Below are 15,913 nucleotides of genomic sequence, written 5' to 3'. Positions count from 1 at the left end.
TAGTGAGTATATATGGGGAAAATAGTTAATGAAAGCTTAGATTAATGGGAAACAAATACAAACATCAATATTATATATCATTTCCTTTCCCAAAAGTCAGTTGATGGTCTCCAACTCTGTGCCCTTTGCCTTATGATTTCTACTATATTTCAATCTTTATTTTACTTTGTTCTGATTATTTTGCCATTTGTCATTCTTAATCTTCCTGTTTGCTGATGGATAGTACTTAAATCTACACCAGTTCTTCATGACTGTCAACTCTGCTACTATCAAGAAATCAGATATCCTAGAGTGATGAAGATTTGAAATCCAATAACTTTTTTTTAAATCCTAGAAATTTTGGTCATTGTTACAAAACAGCAGATACTAAAGGAAATTACAAGAAAGCCTCTTTACTCCCAAGGAAGCCATATATTGATTACTGACTGTTTGAAAGTTTAGGGCCCTTTCTGCACAGCAAAACGAACATGGGGTGCAGCCAGGATAGATAACCTCAGTGCAGCCCTGGGCCCTTCGCAAGGCACCAGGCAGGTGGGTGATGGAGGTGTGGAGTTGTGTCTTTTGTGGCTGTCCTTGTCTGCTGCATTGCAATGCAGCCAACCACAGACAACCCTCACAGCCATACCAGGTCAGTGCTCTCCTGTGTGGCTACTCAGGAGAGCACGCGGGGGCTGGGATGACAAGGAAGCCATATCCAAGTAACGCACCTCCCATGTGGGGCCGTTCACGCAGCGGTGGCTTCAACCCAGCCTTCCTCAAAAGAATCACAGATAACACGATTGTTGTTTAAACAACGTTGGAGCAGATAATGTGGAGCAGACCAGATGCAGGGGTGGGAACTGTGTGAAGTTCATATACAAACACACACATCTGTCTAAACCCATGGGTGACCCACATTAATTTTCTCATGTGGTAAGGGCTTAGGACAGTGGTGGTGAACCTTTGGCACTCCAGATGTTATGGACTACAATTCCCATCAGCCCCTGCCAGCATAGCCAATTGACCATGCTGGCAGCGGCTGATGGGAATTGTAGTCCATAACATCTGGAGTGCCAAAGGTTCGCCACCACGGGCTTAGGATGTGCAGGGGAGGGAAAGAACTGAGTTCTTCTAGAGAGACTGTTTAGCAATTGTGCAGAACTCACTTGTGGTGACAGTAGAACTCTGTCTTCAGACCATAGCTGGTAGCATTCTACCAGGCATGGTAAACTACAATATCAATTAATTTTGTCTTCTTATAGAGCAAGTGTCAGACAAGGTTGTGGGTCAAGGGCACTGGCTCCTTCTTCCAAGTAGTGGGGGAAACCCAGTGTTCATGAAAGCCCATAGACCCAATCTCTTCTGAGGGGAGGATGCTGAGCCAAACAATTAAAAAAATAAGGAACAAAGATGTCCCTGGAATAGTTCATTGTGTCCAAATGTCACTTGTAAAGACTGTTGGTGTATAAATGATAAGATCAGTTATGCAAACCTGAATCTATGCACAAAGGAAAGTTGAATGAATGCATTAGGTTGCTTTTTGTTGCTTGCTTGCTTTTTCATTTCCAAAGTTTCTTTTGCATTGTTCTCCTTATCTCATTTTGCACTATTGTAAAGGTGCCTTCATACATTAAAGGGTCTTTTCACTTTTTGAGAATAATTTTATTATGGCCGTTTCCGCACGGCCCAAAAACGTCGGCCTGGGGGCAGTAAAAACGCCGCCCCCAGGCCGCTGTTCACACAGGCGGCGCTGCTGCAATGCAGCAGCGCTGACCTGACTGCACTCCTCTCCCCAGGGTGGCTGCATTAGGCTGGGGCCTCTAAACAACAAACTCCTTTAAAGGGGTTGTTGTTAGGGGAAGCGTTGCCTCTGGCGGCGCTGGTGCAAAACCACTACCGAAGATACATCTCGCTTTTCCGCTTCATCAACGATGTCACTCAGCCCAGCCAGTTGCTGGTCGTGGAAGCCCCGCCCACACTGTCCTCCTCACCTCCAGGGGTCGGAGGGCAGCGTGGGCGGGGCTTCCACGGCCAGCAGGCTACTTGGCGACGGAGCACATCGTGAGAGTGGAGGGTGGGGTGGAAGAGGCGGCCCGCAGTGGAGTCCGCCTCTCCTGCGGGGGCCTCTGCTTGGCCTGCTCAAGCGACGCCTTGCGGGCGCACGGTCGGCTTGTCCCATGCCGGGCAGAACTCTTTGGCGGCGTATAGCACATGGCGGCCGTGCGGAAACGGCCTATGATTTAAGTAACATAAAAAGTATCCTGAAGACAAAAAGAAAATCGCAATACAAAAAAAAAGGGGGGGGGGGAGAAAACATACATATAAGGGCTCCCAATTTTCTCTGCACTAAATATAGTCATACTTAAATGTTTACCACTTGCTCCCTACTTGCACTCACCCTCAATTAATATCATTAAACCAATTCCCACTTTTCTCTCTTGCATTTTTCCCTTGATCTTCTCAAAGCCAAAAAATCTTCAATTCATTTTTTTCTATTCTATGCAAAAAAAAATCCATCAAGGGTTTCCAGTTACCCATGAATTTAGATGAGTTCTTTTCTCTAATAAAAATAAATTTTGCCATCTCCACCAGTTCTAACAGTTTAACAAATCAATTTTCTGTTGTGATATGTTTTCCCTTTTTGCACATATAATACTCTCACTGCTGATACTACGTATATATAAAAACAAAGTTCCATATTTTTTTCAAGCTGTCAGTCCATAAAACCCAAAAGATATGCCTCTGGTTTCATTTGAATATTAGTCTTTAAAATTGCCTGGATTTTACATAAATTTGTGTCCAATTTTTAAAAGCTTTCTTACAAGTCCACTAAAGATCATAAAATAAACCTTCATGATGTTGCTATTTCCAGCACATATTTGAAACATATTTATATACTTATCTCCAGTGATAAATATCTTTGGTTTTGTTTATTAATTTTAAAACTAACAAGTGCACTAAATTATTTCAGCTTTGTCATTTAAATCCTGCCCCCTTTAATAGGCTTTCTGAGATGATCAATGTGTCAATTCAAAAAATATTTTACAACTATTATAAGAATATATATGAAAGACAAGATGCTCCATAGAGAAAAGTAGACTATCTTGGTTAAACAAAGAAACCTTACCCACGATTACAGAAGAACAAAGATTTTGAATGGTAATAAAACAATTAGAGAATTGATAGAGGTTATAAAAAAATTAAACAGGAAAAGTTCCAGGTCCAGATAATGCATCAGGTTTGTATTACAAGTGTTTTGAAGGTGAAATTTTACAACTGTTACAAAACACAATGAATTCATTTTACAAATCAGATTCATGGAAAGAACCAGATATAGGATTGATACCCAAAGAAGAAAAAGAGTGTATTGTCGAAGGCTTTCACTTGTTGGAATTGGTGCTATGGAGTTTAAGGGTTGAAGGGCTTAAACAGATTCTCACAGCTGATGTTTTCGCCTGCATCTGTGGCTGGCATCCTCTTGAAGATGCCAGCCACAGATGCAGGCTAAACGGTCAGGAGAGAATGTTGTGAACACGCCATATTGCGGAATGCTGCCATAGAACACGCCATATCCGAAACCATTGACAGCACCCAAGAAAAAGAGTCTTATGTTCTTATGTTCTTATTTAACTTTAGTAAACAATTACAGACCAGTATAATCATTGAATAAGTTCTTTACTCCAATTCTAGCTGACAGATTAAAAATAGTACTACAAGAGGTTATTCATGAAGATCAATATGGGTTTTTACCTAAAAGACAGTGAAAGGACAGTGTTAGAATGGTCCTGGTTGGACAGACACAATGAAAAAACAAGCTACTTTGATCTTATTTGATGCAGAGAAGGCCTTTGACTATTTAAATTGGTCTTTTATGTTTAAGATTTTGGAAAATATGAATTTTGGATATAAAATGGGTGAAGTTGATTTACATATTGCAGTCAGCACAAACATTAACGGAGACTTATCTAAACAGAATACAGAAAGGATAAAGAAGGGACCTAAGCAAGAATGCCCATTATCCCCTCCCTTTATATTAGTTTTGGAAGTATAAAATAGAGATATAAGATTTGGAGTATAGATTAGAGGATTGGGATATAAAAATTAAGAGTCTCACAAACTTAGAGCATTTGTCAATGATATATTAGAGTCTTCTTTTTTAACTGTGTAATTTTTAAAATGGCCTTTTGCACTCTGTTGAGCTAAGTAGTATCATGTATGTTTTCCAATTCAAATGCATTTCTTTATCTTAAAGTGATTTCATCATTCCACTTTAATTGCAAGTTACCTTTGGCATAACTTATCCATCTCCAAAGGGAGAGGAAGTTCCCTTCCCAGAGGGGAATATCCCCAAGGAAAATTATATCCCCTCTGGGATATTACTCCTTTGAAGAGGATAAATAGGGGAGGAGTGTTAGGTGCTTCTAACTAACCTCATCACATTAAGCCTCTGAAAGGAATTTCCACATGCCTTCTTATAGTGCAGTCACAAAACAAAGCTGTTCTGTTCCTCCACCTTCACAGCCTTCCTTGTTTCAGCCCCTTTCCTTGGCACTGGAACACTAGTGAAACTGAGAAAGCAGAGGCCCTTTCCACACGGACCAATTAAACTGGGATAAACACAATAAAAACCCAGGTTGGGGGAGAACTTTGTGTGGATCCTCTCTGTGTTCCCCCCCCCACATCTGGGTTTTTCGACAATTGTGTTATGTGCAATTCTTCTGTTTTAACACGGCTTGCAGCCATGGCAGAGCAAATGGCTATGACTGTGAACGGCATTAAAACAAGAGAATTGCACATAACACAATTCCCAAAAAACCCTCCCTGGCTCCCATCTGCAGAGTCATGTGGGGAAACTGGTCATCTCATGACCCAGGGGGCTGGTCCTGCCTGCCTGCAAAGCACAGGTAGGGAAACAAAAAAGCTAGGCAGGGAAGGGGGGAAAGTGCTGTTGTGTGAAGGAGCGTGCCCTGGCCAATGCGCTACTTTGTGAAGGGGCCGGGGCAAGTATGGACTCATGTAACCCACCTTCCCCGTGTTTTTACTGGCCCATGCAGAAAGGGCCAGAATCTACTCTCTAGTTGTTTAAGCCTTTCAGAGAGATAAACATTGATTAACAAGGTGGCTGAATTGGAGACATATCTGCAGTTCGTAGTCTTCATTCATGCAGTACTCATTATTTGTAGCAAGAATAAATAATCCAACCTAAAGCAAAGAAAAGAATTGCACTGTGATGCTGCACAAGAATAAAACCCAAACAAGTTCAATACAATTTATCTCTAACAAAATGTGACTAAAATCTCAGCCTTGTGAGATGGGAATGAGAGACAAATAATGAATTGCTCTATACTAACTGCAAAGCCAACAAATCTGATTGCAGCAAGGCAATGGTCTCTTGTCAAGTTAATCCAAGATTAAATAGCTAGATTTTTTTAAAAAAAACTTTTATTTTAGGGGTGCAACCTTGAAATCTTTCTGTTTGTTTTTATGACTTCCATCCATATATTCACTCTCTCTCTCTCTCTCTCTCTCTCTCTCTGTGTGTGTGTGTGTGTGTGTGTGTGTGTGTGTGTGTGTGTGTGTGTGTGTGTGTGTGTGTGTAAAGGCTGAGATAGATGCCAGGAGAACAGGATTCTTCCAAAGAAAACCTTAGAAAGAAAATTGCCTCAGTACTGGCCAATTTTTTTAAGATGGAAGAGGAAGAGCAAAGATGGAAGAGCAACGATGGAAGAGCAAAGATGGAAGAGGAAGAGCAAAGATGGAAGAGCAACGATGGAAGAGGAAGAGCAAAGATGGAAGAGCAACGATGGAAGAGCAAAGATGGAAGAGGAAGAGCAAAGATGGAAGAGGAAGAGCAAAGGCTGAAATAGTCTACAGAATTAACTCCAAAAATCTCAGAATTATGGGGATTTTGCAGAGGTATTTTCATCTTCTTCTTTGCAACAGAAACTGCTGATCAAATTTTAGTGACTCGTCAGAAATGACCACTCAAGGTGGAGTAGAAAGATGTAATTGTAATTTTAAAAAATACCCTTGAGAGTCTGACAAAAGAGGAGACTATGGCCCTTTCCACACAGCGGAAAGGGCGCTGCTCCACCAGCAGAAAATATGCTGGTGGAGGGGAGGGGGGCTGTTCGCATGGGAGCTTGCGAGCGGCCCCCGCAGAGGCCAGCACAGAAGAGGCGGCTCCACATGGAGCCGCCTCTTCTGCATCCCCCCCACTCACCTCATCCTCCAGCATTGGTCTGGAGGGCTGCAGGGACCCGCCCATGCTGCCCTTTGACCTCCAGGGGTCGGAGGGCAGCGTGGGTGGGTCTCAGCAGCCCTCCAGACCAACGCTGGAGGACAAGGTGAGTGGGGGGGATGGGAAAGTGGCGCCTTTGGCGCTGATGGGAAGGTGAAACTTTCCAAAAACCTCCCTTGGGAAGGGAGGTGGAAAGCGGCACCTTCACGCCGCACGAGGCTGCACAGGACCGCACTGCTGCATTGCAGCAGCGCTGCCTGTGTGAACGGCTGCCCAGGGACCGGTGTTTTTCTGTCCCTGGGCTGCTGTTTTTGGCCCTGTGCGGAAAGGGCCTATGCTTTTTTAGCTTGTACTCTGAGGAAGGAACAGATAAGATTTAGAATAGAATAGAATAGAATCTTTATTGGCCAAGTGTGATTGGACACACAAGGAATTTGTCTCCGGTGCATATGCTCTCAGTGTACATAAAAGAAAATACATTTACTTGGCTTAAATGGGAGGGGCTTCTTTTTAAGTAGTAAAACAGCAATGGAGAATCACCTTTACAATGAGTGCTAAAGAATTTTTCAAAAACATTAAGGATATTACTTAAAAATATCTAGCTGTTGAATCATTAAAATAATTGATGAAAGCTGATGAAACAGATTGAAGTGTTAGATACGAATGTCAATTGAGAAACATTAGTTGTCAGCTTTAATTATATAAATTTGTAGGAGAGATGTTTAAGGAGGGTTGGAGGATTTTCATATGTGTCTTCAATTTTTTTCAACAAAGTTCAGGAGATAAGGTTATAGTACAGTTATATTTACATTTATTTTGCTATTTTTCAGAAATGGAATTTGGTTTAAAGTACTTACTAAGATCTTAAAGCTTTCTGTTTTTGACATCAAGTTTATTATATTATGGATAATTTCAACAATGGCTGATGGGCAGGAAGTCCAAATAGTTATTTTTAGTTTTTCACTTATGCTGTCTTTGTAGTATAGAGTGACTGGATCACAATTGTGTTTTGATATACTAGTTATAAAAGCAATAAAAAATTTTTTTAAAGAGGAGCAAAAATAAATTTTAGGTTTGGATCTACTGGAGTGTTTTCATGAATTGAAGCATTTCTGCCCACAGAGTGATTTTCTGGCCTCTAATAAGGTAAGAAAACTATGCATTTCTTGTAGAGCACAGGAGGGTTATTGAACTATAATCAGAAACTTGGATTTTTCTCTTTATAATTCAGATAGGACTATATTAGAAGAATTAGGATAATCAAAATGTGATTTTAGATCATGGAGGTTGAGCTTAATTCTAATTTCATTCATATTAATTGGTGAACCATCCAGCTACTAGAGGAGGAAATTGAACTATCACCCAACAAAGAGAAGACTATCACTATTGCACATGGAATACTTTCAGGATATCATGAACATGAGCCAAAGCATCTCTGGCATGAACCAGCTGAGTAGATTGCAGTTCTGCTTATTAGGATGTACTGATATAGTGGTACAATGCATTATGCAAAGCTTTGGAATGCTCTGAAAGCAAACTGGCCACTAAGGACCTCATTAACAAAATGGTAGCCACTATTCTATGTGCATTGAAAGTTTACTAGTATTCTGGGAAGTGCATAAACACCTTAGTCCTGCTCAAAAATACATATGGTATATCTACTCTTTTAATGAACTGGATTAGGAACAACAATCTTAAATTCAATCCAGATAAGACTCGGGTGTTATGGTTGATCATATACCTAATCAGTGTGAAACATCAGCCTGTTTAGAGTGAGAATGAATTCCTCATAAAAGATCACATTTGAAGTTTTAAGATGCTGTTAGATTTGTGAAGGCTTAATCAACATGAGTTCAGTAAGGTTTATTGGATACAATTCAGGTTGGACTATTGCACTATGTTTTATGTGTGATTGACCCTGAGGGCTGTTTAGTTACCTCGTGCAGGACCTGAGTGTAAAATTGCCTTCACTGGCTGACAGTTTGCTTCTGGGCTTAATTCAAAGGGCTAATTATTGCCTGTAAAGTCCTATGTGGCTGAGAACAATTTAAAAGTAGTTGCTTTTAAAAAGGTCATATGTCACTTTTCATGATATTGACTAAGATAATCTTTTGATACTCTGTACTTTGTGCCTTCACTTGATGAAGTGATTGGATGGCCCTGTCCCTCTATTCCAAAATGAAAACATGATATCACACACACAAGCCTTTATTGGCATATAAAACGGGACAAAGTTTTAAAACAAAACAAGGTTAAGAAATACAGTTAAAATTGCTAAAATTACTAATTTCCAGTATAAAATTTGCAACAGTTTCACAAAAGAGCACATCAGAGCTGTTCAGGAGATTGGGTATCTTATAACACTCATGCCACTGAGAACATTTCAAGAAAATGGAATTCATGTATTTCATGCTTATCTTATTGTATTTAGAGCATAGAAACAAAGAATGGTCAAGTGTTTCAACCGTAGTCCTATCGCATGAACAAACTCTTTTAGAACGTTCCATATTCTTAAATCTTCCCTCCAGCAGAGCTGATGGCAGCACATTACATCTTGCAGTAGCCAAGGCTCTCCTCTGGGTGGGATTTATCAGCAGATCTAAGATATGCTGCCATAATTCCACGCCATCAGCCGCATGGGGATTAATAACAATGTAGTCGGAGAACAGGTGCTGTCTTGGCAGCACGAAGTCAAACCATGAAAAAAAAATCAAGATCCAAGAGCCTATTCTCTTAACTAGTCTGAAGGCTTCCACCTTTGTGAGCGGTTAAGGAGCGATTCCAAGGGGAAACCAATAGCTTCAACCTTTCTAAAGATCAAAAGTATACCCATTCTGGAAATAAAGTGATCTTTGATAACAGAGAGGGAATATAGCTATTATGGATCCCACTCAGAAAAATGTATACATGCAGCCAATATTTTATGGCCCTTATCCATTCCAAGGTTTCTAGAGTTGTTTGGCCCATCTACAATGCAATACAACGCAGCATAAGGCAAGCACATCTAGGGAGCCCCATTAAGTTTTCGAAGGAATTTGGAATGTAATAAATTAAAATGATTTTCATTTATTGGGCCGAAATCCAAATGGGGAACCGCATAATGTAGCAAGGGAGCCAATCCTCTTAGCCTCAAAACCTTCAAAGCCAAAAGCAGGGAATGTATTGATTGCTCCTTTACTATAAAAAAAGCCATATATTGCTGTCATGTTGGTATGTGCCGAGGTAGTTACTGCTAGTCGCTGCCAGAGGGACCATGACAAATTATACCTATAGTAAAATGCCAAGGTATCGAAATATTTGACCCTGCTCAATTTTGTGGCCCTTTAATTCGCCAGGACATGGGCTATTTCCAACTCTTAGCAAAATGAGAACCTTTTAGTTTTAGCATAGTTAATTTCCAGTCTGTTCTCTTCTGCACAATTAGCAAAACTCGTACATTAGGGCTGCTTTTAAGGCCAATACTGGACAAGGACAATAACACTGCATCATCTGCATACAACACATACTAAAGGAATATGGGTAAGATGTAATTTAGGACTATGCCCATTCACAGACACCACCAAAGCATGAGGTAAATCACTGAGGAATAAAATTGGAATAAAAGTAGGGAGCCAGTATGCAACCTTGTTTAACCCTCATGAGGAGTACTCAATTCTGCTGGTTAACTGACCTTCCCCAGAGCATCTAACTCTGGACAAACAGTGTTGGTAGGCTACAACTGTTTGATCAGGAATAGAAGTCTGGGGTCAACATTCAATGACTTCATCTTGTCCCACAGGAGATTTCTTGTCACAGTATCAAAGGCTCCTTTTAGGTCAATAAAAGCAGCAAATAATTTAGAAGCCTTTGTAGTAGCATACTTATTTACCACAGGTGGGAGAGAGTACTCAAACAGTGATCCACAGGTTGGGACTTTATTTCTACAAAAAATCCCGCTTTGCTCAGGTCCAATGATTTTAGTTTGATCCAGCCAATTTGCAATTTAATCAATAATAATTTTGAATAGAGCTTTCCAATTACCTATAGTAGACTAATTGGCCGGTAATTGGAAGGATCAGTAGGGTCTCCCTTTTTGTAGATTGGTACTAATACGGCTAATCGCCAGCTGTTTGGGATAACACCTGTGTTATTAATGATGGTAAACACTGCCGCCAGGAGAGGGGTCCACCACTCCAGATCTGATTTCAAAATCTCCGAAAACATGATATACTAATTATGGATTTATGGAGAAATGCCCTCCACTCAAGAATTCAACTGAATATTTGAATAATTGGGACTGTATTCTGTCAGGGCCAGATCTAGGGAGGCCAAGGAGGGCAGTTGGCTCCAGTGGTGCACAGACAAGATGACAGTTGCTGTGGCTGGGCCTACACAAAGGAGACAAAGGACACCCTGCTATTCATACCTGGCTGCTGCCCCTGGTGGCTCCTCCTGCCCATCCTGGGCAGCCTTCCCATGGGCAACTGCAGCCTGAGCCAGTGATTGTAAGCTGCTCTGAGGTTCTTTACAAAGGTAGTGGAAAGGGGAATATAAAAACCAACTATCATTGTCTTAATGGACAGGGCATGCTATTCTGAAACATCTGAACGGATTTTGTGCTATTGTGCCTTATCCCTATCCAAAGCAAATAGAGCAGAGCCAAGGTGGGACAACCAAGAAGAAAACATTACAATTGGATTACAAGTATTTTCAGTGGTCATCTTTTTCCAGTATAGGGAATCTACAGTTCACAGGTTAAAACCACAAATTAGGCCTATTTTTGTGTAGCATATCAGAATCTTTAAAATGGTAGTTTGACATTTTGTAAAAAAGAATGTTTCCAGTCCTCATGCAACAGATAATAAGCCTGACAATATGGTGACAATTTCAGGACACAGTCTCAGAATGTAGAAGGTAAGTAAGAGAAAAAGCCAGCATTTACAAAAAAAACCCCCTCTTCTATGAAGAATTTCTTTTTTAAAAAAGTAGACACACATTTTCAGACAAGCCTGTGGCAGTTTCACCCTGTGAGTACTAATATATTAACATAATATATTGTTCTGCTTCAAAATAGTTTTTATTCTGCAGAAATTTTCTCTAGAAGTGCTTTATAGTCAGGGACCATTTATTGGTCAGTACTGTGCTTGCAAAGTACGACATTGTAAGTGACCTCCAACTGTTCAGTCTTGAACCAATGAATGAATAAAACATGCTAATCAAACTATAGTCTGCTCTTTGGAGCATTATCTAGCTATAATGGGGACAATCTTTGTTTTGTTATGGTCCTCACGTAAAAAGACTATTTCATTGTGAAGGCATTCACTTAGTGCCTAAAGAAGTAATTCATGTGTTTTTGATGCAGTAGTTATGATGACATGGTAGCTTTGTCTTGTACATACTCCATTTTTTTAAAAAAATATACTTCTGATGGATCCTGTGTGAGATTAAGGGGGACAGCTTCTCCTATATGACCCTTCAAGAATGTTGTGCTTGTCATAGCAGGGACATATTACACACAGTCCAGCACCAAGGGAGGTCAGGACAGTTTGAACTCACATGCAGAGGCGTACTGGGGGTAAATGGTGCCCAGAAACAAATTGTCTCTGTGCACCCTCCCTGGGGACTGGGGTCCACCTCCCTCCCAGCCTGCAGCTGGCAGTCCTTTATGCCCACCCCTCTGGGGAGGCCAGAAGAGACTGTGGTCCCAAGCCTTGGAGAGCTGCTTTTATAAGCACTGAGGCCAGGGGGCAGGGCTCAGGGGGCATGGCCACTCCTCCACCCAACTCCTGGGGGTGTGGCCATACCTCCCCAAGCCCCACCCCTGACCTTAGTGCTTATAAATGCAGCTCTCTGAGGCTGGGGACTGTAGTCTCTTCTGACCTGCCCTGAGGGGGGGGCAGAAAGGACTGCTGGCTGCTGGTTGGGAGCCCAGCCAGCATGGGGGGCAGGGTGGGGCAGAGCTGGGGGTGGAGCCAGGCACCCTCAACCCTGCTCATGTCCATGTTGACGACAACATGGGCGGGATTGAGGAGATAAGGGCAGCAGGAAGTCGAGGGCACCTGGCTCCACCCCCCACCAGAAGAGTGTCGCTTGGGGGACCCCTTTCCCTAGGCAAATACGCCACTGCTCATATGTACTTTTTAATGGGAGACCTACTTTTTGGGAGTAGGAGGCCAAAAGAAGTCAAGAAAGTGCCACCTCGGATTACCTACAGGTGGAGGGGGAGAGTGAGGGTAAATAATTTTGTTCATGAAATTATCTGTATATCCAGAAATTACTTTAAGTATATGACACAAAAGAGTGAGGGTGGAAAGTGCCATCAAGTCACAGCCAGTTTAGGGTGATCTTGTAGAGTTTTCAAAGCAAGAGACATCCGGGGTGGTTTTCCATTTTCTGTCTCTACATAGCAACCATGGACTTGCTTGATGGTCTAGCCATCCAAGTACTAATCAGGGTCAAGACTACTTAGCTTACAAGATGTGACATGATCAGGCTAGCCTGGGTCATCCAGGTCAAGGCAGAACAACTAACACAAAAATTATTTATAAATATTTTAAATAAGTTGTAGTATAGGGGAAAGGTCATGGGGGTATCTAGGAAGAAAAAGCTATGTTGTGATTATTAATATGGCTGCTCAAGTTGTAGTTAGCACCTCTAGGCTCAAGTTGTCTTTGTGTAAAGCTTGCTATGCTGAGTTCCTGGACAAGTGGATGAGATCAGTTCTTTGTGGAACATGGAGGGATCTTCCAAAGCTCACTTTATAATTTAAATAATGTTGTGGACATTGAGGAGCTGTTATAGATGGCCTGCAAGGTTCCAACACAGATAACTTAATTTTACCTTTGTTGTTAATGTTAGAGTTGTGCTGCCTACTTCTCCTTTCTGGGGTCCTTGCACTCATCCTTGCCTGTAAGTAGAATTTTAAGATTGCTCACAATATTGGGTGGGAAGGTTGAGCAAGGCCAACAGGAAAGGAAGGAGATGAAGCAACTATATGATCTCATACTGCACTATTAATATTAAAGTTCAAGTTGGGTTCTTCCCTTTATTACTTGACAATCCTATACTATAGTGACACTTCTCTTATTTTGCTTAGATTGGCTGAGACCAAGAGGAAATATGGGATATAAACATTTTAATAAATATTTGGAATGGGATATATTGCAAGCCCCATCCGTCATATCTAAAATTTATGAAGGAAATTGTACAAGATGGGGTTCACTTTGGAGAACTATTCTGTTAATGCTGAGTCAAACTGATCACCCACTTTCCACATTATAGTGGCAATCCATTAGAACAAACTGCAAAAGTGGAACTTACTAGAACTGGCTTCACTGAGCAACCAATGTGATCTGAATGTCTTCAAACAACTCAGTTCTACGTGGATCCCATTGTGAAATGACTGCCAAAGTTAACATGGAGGAGGGAAAAATGTTATCCAAATTCACAACTACACCAATTTTTCTTTGCAGTTCATAATGTAAAAGACTGCTCTCCTGTTTGTCAAGCTAAGTTTTTTTAGTATTGTCACTCTAGAAGTACACACAAGCTGTGTAATATCTCCCCCTTCTATTTTTTTCTTTAAATGCACGCATGTTTTCTTTAAGATATAGTTAACCTTCACAGTGCTCATTTTCATTTTTCATAAAACCAGATTGTTTTAAAGGAATACCAATCAATGACATTTTTTCTTGTTTCACAATCTCTTCTACATCACTCCTGTATAATTGAATCTTCCATTATATCAAACCCCACACTTTTAAGTCATTTGCATTAAAGCAATATAGCTTCAAGCCTTTATTTTGATCATTTGTCTCATAGCATAAGATAGGCATTACTTGATAATTCAATCACTTGCATACAAAGTTGCAGTGTAGTTAATAAAAAATCGAATTAAAATTCTCAATGGAAAGTGGGAGGCAGAAAATGCATAATTAGAAGTGAAAGCAAGATTGATGTTAAGATTGGACATTTATGTCTATGTAAGTAATTTAGTGAGTAAAATGAAGGATAAAGGATAACAGATTTCCTGAAGGCATAGAAGAAACAGTTCTTTTGGTGTATCACAGCCTCCTTTTTATTGATTAAAGAAAATATTTCAGCAGTGAGATAGGTTTCTTGATTAGAACACCTTTCCCATTATATTTTGCCTATATTCAGTCAATTTGCACGTGAGAAACCATATGTATTGTGCTATAAGAAGAATGGCATTAATGTTCTGCTATGTTTACAGTACTTGATCACTGCATGAATTATATGTTCTATCTGTACACCCAGGATAAAAATAAAAGAGAAGATCATTGTTCAAACATTATAATCTACTGGTTGTTGTGGGTTTTCTGGGCTGTGTGGCCATGGTCTGGTAGATCTATTCTTGTTCTTAACATTTCGCCTATATCTGTGGCTGGCATCTTCAGATTACTATGAGCACTGAGCAGACAGTTGGGGTAGCCATGGGAAGCCCCCTCAGCAGAGGTGGGATCCAACCAGTTCTCACCACTTCTCTAGAAGTGGTTACTAATTTTTTCTGAGTGCCGAGAAGAGGTTACTAAAGCAACCTCCCTGCCCAATAGGGACTGGAAGTGCGTGTGTGCGGCAGCGCCACTGTTTGAATCCCATCACCATCGGAATCTGTTATTAAAATTTTTAGATCCCACCACTGCCCCGCAGCCCAGTGATAGCCAATTTTACATGGAACATTTTGAGAAACAAGCCCTCGAAACAGAACCCAGAAAACCCATAACTTGTTTCCAATTTGTGGATGACACTTTTACAATCTGGAGCCATGGCGAGGAAGAACTGCTGAACTTTCTGGACCACCTTAACGGCATCCACCCAAACATTTAGTTTACCATAGAAATTGAAAAAGAAGGAAAACTGCCTTTTTTTAGATTACTTGGTCTTTCGTAAACCCAACCATCAATTGGGCCCACCAGTGTAAGTTGCTTGGAGAAGGCATTTATGCTGGTGGAAGCCTGCGTGCATCCAGAAGGGGATTCACCCCTCCCCCATTATATTGCCCTAATACCTAGCTACCTAAACCACTTTTCATAGGGCATGGAATGCAGACCTTTTACCACTTTGGTTGTTCTTATCTGGACATTTTACAGTTTGTCAATATCCTTCTTGAATTGTGGTACTCAGAATTGGACACAATATTCCAGGTGAGGTCTGGCTAATCCAGAATAGAGTGGTAGGGAGTGGTGTCCCCCAAAGATCCATTTTGGGACCCATGCTCTTTAACCTATTCATAAATGACCTGGAAGTAGGGGTGGATAGTGAGTTGGCCAAGTTTGCAGATTATACCAAATTATGTAGGATTCAAACCGTAAAGGATTGCGAAGAGTTCCAAGTGGACCTTTATACATTAGTGAGTGAATGAAGAAATGGCAAATGCAGTTCAATGTAGCAAAATGTAAAGTGATGCACATAGGGGCAAAACATCCAAATTTCACATACACGCTACAGGGGTCAGTTCTATCAGTCACAGACCAGGAAAGGGATTTGGGCATCTTAGTTGATAGTTCTATGGGAATGTCAGCTCAATGCATGGCAGCTGTGAAAAAGGCAAACTCTATGCTGGGGATAATTAGGAAAGGAATTGATAATAAAACTGCAAAGATTGTCATGTCCTCATATAAAGCAGTGGTACGATCGCACTTGGAGTACTATGTTCAGTTCTGGTCACCACATCTCAAAAAGGATATTGAAAAG

The sequence above is a fragment of the Sphaerodactylus townsendi genome, linkage group LG05, assembly GCF_021028975.2.
Source record: "Sphaerodactylus townsendi isolate TG3544 linkage group LG05, MPM_Stown_v2.3, whole genome shotgun sequence".
NCBI lineage: Eukaryota > Metazoa > Chordata > Lepidosauria > Squamata > Sphaerodactylidae > Sphaerodactylus > Sphaerodactylus townsendi.
The sequence above is the reverse complement of the archived record's forward strand: the minus strand, read 5'-3'. Positions refer to the sequence as shown.